This window comes from Schistocerca gregaria, chromosome 2 (genome assembly GCF_023897955.1).
Source record: "Schistocerca gregaria isolate iqSchGreg1 chromosome 2, iqSchGreg1.2, whole genome shotgun sequence".
Lineage (NCBI taxonomy): Eukaryota > Metazoa > Arthropoda > Insecta > Orthoptera > Acrididae > Schistocerca > Schistocerca gregaria.
Genome location: NC_064921.1, coordinates 365,735,842 through 365,748,242, shown reverse-complemented (window position 1 = coordinate 365,748,242; position 12,401 = coordinate 365,735,842). Strand labels below are relative to the sequence as shown.

Genomic DNA, 12,401 nt, shown 5'->3' with positions numbered 1-12,401 from the left:
TTTCCTCCCCTTGCCAGCCAAATGATGGCAGCGGAAATTCCATCTATCAACAGGATTCTAACCGGATTGCCATCGCACGGGCATGAGTTAGCGACCTCGTCTGCGGAGCAAGTTACGTTACGATGCATTAATTGTACCGCATGCACCCCGTGCAAAGCGCTCTCTAGCATGTATCGAACAAGTCAAATACGTGTACACGACGAAACGATTTAGCGTTAGGAAAAACTGTCGTCTTACCTAGCTGATTCCCATTAAAAAAATAACCTAATTTTAAAAGGTTCTGGATTTCGATGGAGTGGAAGGAGTTCACCACATAAACTATACGGAATTTGATACACTCTGGCAGGGTGCTGTATGTTTCTAACTAGTGCTTGTTCTAATACACGGAAGCAAATGGAAAATTTTACACCATTAATAAATCCACCAAACGGACCAAACTGTGACTTCAGTATTGTCAAGCCTGTGAGGTTTGTTGGTTGAAGCATCATCGCTACGTGGATTTATTTTCAGTTCGGAAAAGAAAAATTCCTACAGATGGAGAAAGGTGCGTATACTTTCAGGAAGAGATTACAACAGAGAATGTGCCGTGGACATACATCTCCAGCTTTTCGTTATCTTTCGGACTTTGAGAAAGGCTGAATCATTGGCATTTCGGACATTTCAGCATCATACCAAAGCACAGACAGTCGACTGAAATGCAATGACTGTAGAACGAATGGTGGCGAATTGGACTCAGGATAACAGTTGAAAAGATTATATATGGCGAGAGGTGGCAGTTTTGTCTGAAATGTTTGCCACGATGAACGTTTTTGGATGTCTGAATACATGAGTGACACGCTGGCTACCAGAGGTTATGTTAGTAGTAGAGGATGTCAGAGAGAGATCTGCTGCGAGAGAGGGAGAGACTTGTGTGGTCCGTGAATGAGGAGCTTTGACGGCGGACGTGCTGAATGGAGAATGAATTTTGAGATGGTCGCTGATGTGACTGAGGATAGATGACGCTTATGAGATGATTTAATACTGACAGCACATTTGGAAAAAGGCAACATGAAAAGAGTTCTTATTTGCTGCATGCGGTAGCCGTATAATTATGGTAGTGCAAATATTCAGTTTCGTTGAACATATCTACATTTGGTGTCCATGGCGATTTATTGGTCATGTGTTCAGAATTTTATTTATTATTTGTCACCCTCCACTTTCAGTTTAAAGTGTTTTGTAATAAAAGCAAAGAGTAAATTTCGTAACCCAAGCGATGTTTGTCTGAATCATTTTGAACTGTTCACAATAATTTCAAATTAAAAACTTAATTTTCATGATAATATAGACCCCTTCCGGATTATTAAACAGTCGTAATATAATTTCAGTTTAAAGCAACCTTTCATTCATTAGACACTGAGATTATCATCACAGTTTGATTGCATATCTTAACATATACGTGCTGTCACACCTTTCACTATTGCATGGACAGCTAGGTGCATTTTTGTAATGATAACAAATTCTCATTTAGCAGTGCAGCTAAAAATAAACACTAAGGCAATTAACGGCACAGTGGTTTATTTTAGGTACATGCAGTTCAACTTTTCATTTTACACAGTTAAGCAAACAGGTCAGGATTGACAAGGGGAATGGTCCAATCCGACGTGTCGAAATTTTTCACACTGGAATAATACACCGAAAGAAACGCAGTGTCAAAATTTTCGCTGCTAAGGCGTTCGACCGGGTTTCTTTTTGTTTTTTTAATTTTGAAGTTACTCATACTTACTGCACGTAGAACCGCTTATAACAGCGGTCTGGACAGCCCTTTCTGCGTAACAGACGAATCGACGAATAAGCAGGTGGAGCCATGACAAGGGAACCTAGCACCGCGTAGCGTCTAGTCCAAAGTGCACACACACGAATTTTAAACTCTTAAACCACACCAAAAATGTCTTAAATCATTAATTTTTTGAAAGACTTGCAGTTCATAACTACTGCCAAACTGTTGCAGATGCACATGTGAATAGTAAACTAAAGAAAATCAAGGCAGTGTTACATTACACAAAACTGTTACCAACGGGCACTTTAATCTGTTGATCATAAATATTTTATTACAGTTCCTGTAACACAGTTCTTATGATTATTTTTGAATAATGTTTATTTTACCAACAATGAAACAGTTCTTTGTTTATTCCCTGTAGTCGTCACAAAAATGCGAAGTATTTGTTGAATAATGAAAAGAAGCTTTTGGGCCATCATCACCGAGGTTATCAGCATTGAACATGAAAACGAACATTTACCTACACTGGGCACACGTAATAAAAGAAAAATTAATGGAGTCAGTAATTAGTAGTCATATTTACACGAAACTGGGATGGATGAAAAAATGGTTGTATTCATTGTGCTACACATTTTGCTGCGTTTTAGGCATATTTGATTAAATGTGTAAAACGTGGTGATGCAAATTGACAATGCACAAATGTCTGAAGTTTAACGATACTGTTCCGCTTGTAACCTCCCCCTTTCTGATAGCCTTTTGGTTTGCAATATAAATAACAGTGATTGCGTACGCCTCATGAAATATTACGAGTAAGGCTACCGTTACCGAAAGAAAGTAACACCATTTAGTGGGAGACAAATGTACGACAGACGCTTCTGAAGAAAGTATTTATCCTAAACCTAATCGAAATACTGATAATAATTTTGAATAGGTGGAATTTAGAGCAGTCGCTCACGAACCACACGGGGGAAAAGGCTACATAAAATACATATATACTGATTACCAAATAAAAGGAATAATTAAAGGGTCACCCTACCATTAAGGTAATGAATATCCTAAACCCTAAGAAATGTAATGGGGCAACGGCCTTGCCGCAGTGGATACACCGGTTCCCGTCGGGTCACCGAAGTTAAGCGCTGTTGGGCGTGGTTGGAACTTAGATGGGTGACCGTCCGGCCCGCCATGCGCTATTGCCATTTTTCAGGGTGCACTCAGCCTCGTGACGCCAACTGAGGAGCTATTCGACCGAATAGTAGCTTCTCCGGTCAAAGAAAACCATCATAACGACCGGGAGAGCGGTGTGCTGACCATATGACTCACCTATCCGCATCCTCAGTTGAGGATGACACGGCGGTCGGATGGTCCCGATGGAGCACTTGTGGCCTGAAGACGGAGTGCTTTTAAGAAATGTAATGGCAAAGAAAATTAAGCAAATAATCACAGGTATGGCAACAGCATATTGTCAGTTTTCCATAACAGTTCACGAGAGGATAAACGAATCACATAGCACTGAAATTGCAGTTATTTATACTGAAATACTAAAACACTTCCGCACTCTTTCGGGACTCAAGCTGCTGTGTGTTCTCTCTGCTCGCAGCGCGACAGAGACTCTCCATACAAGGCCACACTTACTGCCAGCAATTTGCATTACAATTACAGTCAGTTATACACGTTCACTTCACAAATAAATACAATATTACCTCCATTATATATTAAATAGAGTTTCTGTAATAAAGCTTACATTTTCAGAAATAGCAGTATATTACAAGTTATGAACAAATATTAAAGGTTGAAAGATTTTGGATAGTGCAGGAGGTATTTTACCTGCATTTTTGGTATTACATTTGCCCCACATTCCATGAGTTTTTTCTGAAGAGTAATATAATCAGGGAATGTTTGAAAAAATAAAAGCGGAGATGCAGATGCGTAATGGCATTCAGTTTTGTCTACATAAATTGTGTTAATAATTCATTAAGCTTCTCATAAATTATCATAATTATGTGCGCGCAAGTAATTTGTATGGCAACACTGTGTCATTTTAACTCAAAACATTATAGTGCGCCATAACATATTTTAAACAACAAAATTACATCTTTCAAAAAGTCATTAGGTTTGAAATGGTTCATCTGTTATGAAAATATCGTGTCAGTACTGCACAAGAAAATATAAGTAACACAGTTGAAGGCACACAAAAGAATAAGTAAAAAGATAAGAAACAAGATAAGAAATTACTAGTTACAATGTTTACTTTACGCAGTTTTTCATACATATCATAATCATTAACATATTGTATTTCTCATTCTGGGAGTTCATGTGTTTGAAGCAAGGATCGAGACAAACCTTAAATGTTTACATCAAAGTTTTACACCGGTTGTGCAAAAAAGAAAAACGCATTCTACACGCGTATTTTCGAAGAATGCCGCAGCGTTCTAAGAGACCGCAGCGTTTCTGTCCAGACACGGCACTGTTGCTTGCGTCACTGCGGCACGCTCGGTTTCTTTATTTGATTGTGCCCTTGGCATTCCAGAACGTTCCCCTGCCTGGCATTCTTTGAAAAGTCACTCCCGAGAAATCTCAAGGAATCCTTATATTTCTATCACAGTGGATAGCTCAACACTGTCCACATTCACACACTTACATAGACCGTTTACACTGTCTGAGTGTTTCCATATTTACTTACATAATACATGATATTAAAGAACTTTAACAACATGTTATTTATACAATTACAAATGATATATATACCAGAGTGACGTTTATACATATTAGCCATGGCTTGGGTTTTCCTTTCGTTTCAGTTGCTTTCAGAACACCTACTTTGTAAGCTAAATTTCTCGTTATATTTCCTGCAAAGTCGTTGATGACCGTCTGGTCCCAGAAATAAATTTGGAACAAAATTTGAAAATCACAGTAATAAATGAGTTTTTACTGGAAATTCTTTCTCAGATTAATCAGTTCTTGACTAGTACAATTTCAAGCCAAAAATGTTACGAACACCTATCGGCTTGCAAAATTAGGAACAGCTAAACAGTAAGCGTTAGTGTGAGGTATACTTACAAACTTAGAATGGTCCATTATAAACGAATTTAAGGTTTGAAATCACGTTGTCAGCCTCGCTCGATTTCTCGTTCGCTCTAAGGCTTCGCCACACAGGACGCGCTCTATCGCGGCGGCAGCGATCTCTGCCCGCCGCGATCAAGCGATAAGTTTGTATGACGCAACACTGCAGTAGCCGCGTCACACACGAAGCGGTTTGTCGCAGCGAAACAGTTTTGGCCGCTGCGTTTAAGGGCTCATCTGCACGCGAAAGTGATAATATAATTTTTCCGCGCTATCGATAAACAGTATGTAGTTGGGGTGAAAAAACAGCAAAATGTTTCATTATTGTACTTCAGCTCTGACTCCTCTCGCGCTACTTAGAGTGATGAGATAATTTTGTGATTGCTCCGTACCTCCAGACATTTTGTTGCATACCGAACATAAGCAGATTCAAAGAGGCGCTTCGACGTACTCATTTATATTGATATACTGCCAAGCAACAATTATTGTTTATATGTAAGTGTCTCTTCATAATTTATATGATATCTTGAACATATGTTTTATTAATCCCTATGTCTATTTTTCATTTTATTAGTTTCAACAATGATGTAAGCGGCTGCGACATCACAGAGTTTTGTGTGCAATCTGATGGAAAATTATAAAGCCCTAGCATAAAAGAATCATAAATCAATCTTCACGGCAATTTTACTGCATGAAGTTCGATATTTCACTCGGTAATGTCAAAATACTTAGTAAACTCACGACCTCAGGCACCAACACCATTGTTCGCACGCCAGACGGTGTGAGGAAATAATATTGTTTTATCTTGATACTTTGAAATATTATTAATTATCTGATCTCTATTCTCATCCTCATACGCAGAAGGAATATTATTATTTATATTAATTATACGCGGCTGTTGATACGTTTGTACAAAATCACAAAAGTATCGTGTGGTCTAGGTAATCTACATCAGTTCATCGAGAGGTCTTTTCAAGATGGGAGACGAAACAGATTGGTTGGTAGAAAACGTGAGAAAGTACATTTAGCTGTACGACATTTCACACTAGCTCTACAAAAATGATTGCAGAAGAGCTGAATGTTACTAGTATGTACGAACATGTTTTTGTTTCACAAACGAATTGTGTTATGTAGTTTTCATTTTTTATTAGGTACGCCATACTAGTACTACAAAAATGTCTATTAAAGTTATGTCCTACTGAGAAAATAATCAGCAAAAGTTTCGGCGAACTGGATTGCAGCATGGGCTGATCCCGATTAGTAGCAAGTGTTGGCAACATCACATGCATAGGCCGTATGACCTCTTCACTTTGATCACTAGCTGAACATTCACTGTCATTCTTAATTATAATGAAGTGATCTAGACACCTAGCTAATTTAACTATGCAGTCTGCTGCTGACTCATCTGTATATGGCTCTCAGAAATACATGCCATTTCACAGCCAATATACCGAATCCATTTTCAACGATACGACGTGCTCGAGAGAGTTGTGCATTTTATTCTGGGACCAGACAACTTTCCGGCTTTAGGTTACAGTCTCATCAGGTACGTTTGAAGTGCAAAGCCTTCGTCACCAACGATGACGTAAGAAAAGTGGATGTGTGTGCCAGGTACTGGCTTCGGAGGTAGAATTGGTTTTGCAGCGATATATCGTCGGTAGAATGCTGATTTCTCAAAAATGGTACTTTTGATATGTCGTTCATTAACTTCCATTGTCAGCGACCATAAACTTGTGGAGTTGGTTCACCAACGCTAAAAGCACGAGTGAAAAATGATTTTTGTAACAATAGTAGTCAGATGCACGTTCTTGGGACATTTTAATTTGATGTGTTTCCCATCTACGCTTCCAGTATTGTTCGGAAAACCCCATAGTACTGAAAAACCTTCCTCAGCTTTCTTCCACATGTATATCGTGGGAGGAGACAAAGAGATTCACTGTAAAGTATTCCGTATTTCTCCGCAAACTTCACTCATTATGTTGGAAACAGTTGAACATCCCAAGCGGAAAGAAAAAGCTATGGTTTAGAAACTGGAGCCTGTAGTAAAATACCTGCAGAGATACTGGAAATTTCAATGTAGTACACAAATAAAGGAAAAAAGAAGAAATGGTTGAAAAAGGTTGCTACATTGTGAAAATATTTCGTTATATTAAAACATTTTTAAAGTTCAGTCTATGAAAACTGGTTTTTTACTTTTCAGTAGCCCGCATCTCGTGGTCGTGCGGTAACGTTCTCGCTTCCCGCGCCCTGGTTCCCGGGTTCGATTCCCGGCAGGGTCAGGGATTTTCTCTGCCTCGTGATGGTTGGGTGTTGTGTGTTGTCCTTAGGTTAGTTAGGTTTAAGTAGTTCTAAGTTCTAGGGGACTGATGACCATAGATCTTAAGTCCCATAGTGCTCAGAGCCATTTGAACCATTTGACTTTTCAGTTACAAATCAAGAAATACGGGTTAGGGGATGAACGTTTATATGGAAATATCACCACTTAACTCAACAGGCAGGAAACAAAAACCTCGACACATTGTAAAATATGTGTATTAATCTCTATCCATTTAAAAAAAATTATTATTACAGTATTACATTACCACGTTTTCCTGACCCAAGCAATGGTTTGATAATAATGATAATAATAAAGTAATTTACATTGAAATTTGTTCTAAGTGATGAAGCCAAATAAAAGCAGAAAAATTTACGGAATAGTTATTTGAGACACAAGAAATGCTTAAAAGGCGTGGAGTGAATACATGCAATTTTTGAATGGTACGCTTCGATCCCGTTCCACGATCATCAGTATACCAAATGTTGACATAGAGCTGGGTCTGCAGCCCCAGATGATCCATCCCAAACTCTGCAGTTGACAAAGTCACTGCAGATTTCCAAAGCAAACCTGCTAAACATGAGTTTGATGGCATACATCATTTGTTTATAAGTTTTGCTGACACTTTCCGCAAATTTCAGCCAATAACACAAGCAAGGCTGAAGATAGATCACTCTTCGCAGGAACAGAAATGAGAGACCTTGGTACACCAATTCGCTCCACATTCCTCTCTCAATTGCAGTCTGATAGTTCTTCGTATTCCTCAAAAAATAGCATTACGGCATTGACTCAGTAGATACGTCCCCAGTTTATCTGAGTATGAAACCCATTGGCTCGTCAACCAGCGATTCGTTTGAAAATGTACGTCACTTCTATGAAATTATGAGTCCCATTCTCAGTCACATTAGGTAACGGTATTTGTAAATAATAACTGATGATTGCAATGTATAGTATGTATTATTACGTTTATAGTGTTTCCTGACAAACTGAAATAGATTATTGGCCGTATAACATACGTTTGAGTACATTTTTGATTAACGCACCTCATAGAAACGGCTAATCTTTCCGCAATTTCAGTAAGTCTTCTCCAGTTCGTAGTGATCTCAATTTTCTGTTGCAGTAGGTCATGTAGTTTGTCTTGACATACGGGAATATACAAGAAATCAGTCCTCATGTGACTGCAGTTCCCTACAGAGAAGGTTGTTCTCTTTTTTCATTAATTGGGTGCACACAACGTCTTTTCCTTCTCCTGCATTGTATTGCTAAAAGAAGCAAAAGTTGCCCTTCATCGGAACTACTTATTTTCCGAGAAAAACCTGAACAACATTTTAACCAGTGTAAAACACTACTGTGAACCTGCTCTGCGGAAAACTACAGCATTGGATCGCCCACACAGATATAGCTCTATATATGACCCAGCCATATCGCCGACCGCCGCAACAGACCGCGTCGTGTGTGGCAAAGCCTTTGACGAGAACGAGATCACAGTTTAGCAAACCGCTCTTTTGCGTCATGACGGCGTATTCGCTTCTCGGCTTTCTTTTTCATTACCACTCGTAAACATTCTCTCTGCACCTCAATGTCAATACTCACTCGCGGAAGGAAATCTGTTCTCCCTTCCACTAACCTCTTAGACTTACGGTTTAATAGAATTCCCTCCGGAATGAATCCTATAGAGTCGTGCGTCAGAGCATTCATAATCGTTTGAGAATCGTTTATATATTTGCCCCATGCCCTGCGATTGTGGTGACAATACGTTCGGAAAAGTCGCATTAGCTTACGCATATATCGTTAAGCTAAATTTCCGGCCTTGCAATAGGCCGAGAGGTGTATCGGTTCAATTCCATTGCTTTCCATACCTTCATTCCGTAATGTGGAAGTGAACTGTGCCTCATTATCGGAAAAAATAGGTTTTGGTTTCCCAACATGAACAAACTAATTGTTTGCAAGTTCGTTAAATCCGCTTTCGCTGTCGCTTTTCTTTTCAGATACTACTTAATGAACTTGGAAAGGGCTTCCATCACTACTAATATGTAGGCAAAATTACCTGAGGTCTTTAACAGGGGGCCATAGATGTCCTTGCACACTGACTCTAGTACATCGTCAGGTTTTATGCTCTGCATAGGACCACGATTTTTGCGGTTGGTCACTTTCACCCTCTGACACTTACCACAAGTCTTATCCTATCTTTTATTCTCTTTAACATGTTGTTAAAATTCACAACTTCAGCCATTTTCTCTGTACATTTATTGGTCCGCTATGACCATAGGCGAGGTGGTAATACCATACTATTTCGGTCATGTGCTTGGTGGGCCAACACATCCGCCAAGTGTCGCTATCATCTCTTTTGCGTATATATATAGGATATTGCTGTACATCCTGTAATACTTTCTCAACTTTTATCTGTCTCTATTCTTTTCGTCTTCGTCCTCACTTTGATGACGACGCACATTTTTACAAATATTCTCTATCGTATATCGTCCGTCTACGTCTCCAAAGTAGTACAATTTCAGTACACCTTCGGCTTTGTCTTTCATTACTCAATCAGTCGTTTCAGGTAAACGCGGCAGCGCATCCATTATGTAGCTGTCTGTACCTTTTGCTTTACAATGTTTCAAATGGCTCTAATTAACGGCTCTGAGTACTATGGGACTTAACTTCTGAGGTCATCAGTCCCCTAGAACTTAGAACTACTTAAACCTAACTAACCTAAGGACATCACACACATCCATGCCCGATGCAGGATTCGAACCTGCGACCGTAGCGGTCGTGCGATTACAGACTGCAGCGCCTAGAACCGCTCGGCCACCTAGGCTGGCTTTGCGTTACATACGTCATAACTAAACTACTGTAAATAAAGAGACCATGTTGTCAATCTTTGGTGCAGTAGACGACCAACTTCGAGATAAGTGAAAGCTTTGTGGTCCGTGTGAATTTTCTCTTTTCAGTCCCACAAGGAACCTCTGCATTTCCTAAAACCCCATACTATTCCGATATATTCCTTCTCAGAAATCGTATAGTTTCACTCACTTTTCGACAGCGTACACTTGCGAACACAACCTTTCGGTGTTAATTGTTCTTCTCCCACCTGAAACAGTTCAATACCTACACCGTAGTTTGAAGAATCCGTTCCCATGTGAAAATGTAACGGAAGGTCATGACGGTAGAATATGTTACTCTGTAACAACTCGCTTTTCAGTCTCTCAAATGCGGCCTGATACTCGTTAGTCCACACAAACGACGTGTTCTTGGGTAATAATTTATTTAATTTTGGATCATTGAACGCCTGCCCTTGCACGAATTTATGATAAAATCTAGTTAATCCTAGAAAACTTTTTTCTAGTCTCCGAAGGTTGACAATTCTTTATTGCCTCTAATTTCTGTGGATCGTTGGCGATTCCTGATATGGTAATTAGCCTTGCTTGTGTTCTTGATTGATAATTCAATTTTTGCTTCATAAAATCAGACTTTTCAGTTTTAGAGTCATTCCACCTTTGCGTAACGCTCTTTGAAACTACGCCCTAAAGGTCAGTGCTCTTGCCACGTCGCATTCGCCAACAGCAAGTTGTCCATGTGCGTTGTCGGTCTCGAACTTAGTGCCGCGCGAAGAACTTTATCGAGCGCCCTGATAAAGATGCACTGGTATGTTCAGTCCGAATGGCACTTTGTTATACTGTAAACAACTGCCTTCATACAAAAACACAGTATATTTCCTTGATTCTTCCTCAAGAGCGATCTGCAAGTAGCCAACCGTAAGGTCGAGGATAATCATATATTATGAAGTCTTTGCAGTTCCTCCTCCATACTTCACTCTCAATCCGTTTCACGTTGAACAACTTTGCTCAGCGTACATGCATCTAATCGCGATTCTGACATTACCATGTATGTTTCCTATCATAATCAAAGTGTTGTTATAGAGACTTGTACTCCTCTTTATAACACTGCATTCCAGCATTCGGTTTATTTATGGTTGTACGGCCACCTTTTTGGACGGCGGTACCGCGCACGTCAGAACACGCTGATAACCCTGAAATGACAAAGACCTGTTGGAAATTGCACTGCCCAACAATTCTCTGAAAAATACTTTCTACTGTAGAAACATTACTTCATCGAGAGGCAGAAACAAAGTATTAGTTCCGGGTGGATTCCGAATTGTATTAACAGTATTTTCGTTTAGCTCCTATGGATAGAGTAATTTTACGTCCAGGCCAAGAGATCAACAAAAGCAATGAATATCTCTGCAGTTTATAAGAAGACTTCCAAACAGTCGTTTCTTAAATCTGTGGTCCTTAATTTGTCTTGAGGTGCCCGAGGAGAGATATAAAACGGTGGAAACAACAATCCACTGGTATTGTTGTATGCGAATGTGTCACAGTATTCATCGACTGCAAAGGCGTTTTTCCCTAGGAATGATTGGCTTTATATACGGCATTTTAAGGTCTAACAGGAAGCTTCGTTTTCAAGTCATCTAAGAATCCCTATATTATTACCTATTAATGACGTCTCTACACATTTACTTGAAGTAAATTTCGTAATTCTGGGACTTCCTTTCCGGTATAATTTCCTGAATCTGTTTAACTAGGTTTCAGAAACCTGGAAATCAGCAATGTTCCTCCCGCTTGCGGTGCGGAAGTCTACGTCTCGCACACCTCTCTCAGTAACGGTGCATTCACTATCACGAGCAGCTCTAAATCTTTCGAATAATTTTATTTCACTCTTTTACGAGTTTCATTCCGGCGTATATTTCACCATTAGTGTAAACTTTCTTCCATAAGAAAATAAAATAAAAGGCAGGCTTTGCACACTGCTTAAATAGAAGCGTTTTCTCCCCCATTCGTTTAATCAAAACATTTGCGTCCTTTTTGTCACTCAAAGCTATTACTGCAATGTTTTCTTCGGGCTAAGAAGTTACTGAATTTTTTTTAGGATTTTAATTAGCACAACAATTATCATTCGAACCACATTTCATCCAGCTATTTCTTCTAACGATTCCACAAGTTCAAGCGAAATGTAGACATCATTCGAATGGATGTCGTAAAAATTAACTACTAAATAACAGGTCTTCAGGTCAAGTAAGTGCTTTGGATTGTACACCACGTTCTTCATATTTCATCTTTGTAAGGTTGATGACGTAAACTGGATTCCACATCACTCTGAAATTCTGGAACCTGCGAACAGACAAATGCTGTTAACAAACTTGTATGAACAAAACAAAAAGAAAATTAATTTAGTGTTTTCAGCATTGTTAACGGACAGAAACATCGCAAAGGC

General features: G+C 39.3%; 1 pseudogene; it reads left to right on the top strand.

Annotated features, from left to right (window-relative positions):
- The first annotated feature begins 2,834 nt into the window (after window positions 1-2,834).
- On the top strand, window positions 2,835-2,952 carry LOC126337407 (5S ribosomal RNA; annotated as a pseudogene).
- The last annotated feature ends 9,449 nt before the right edge of the window (window positions 2,953-12,401 follow it).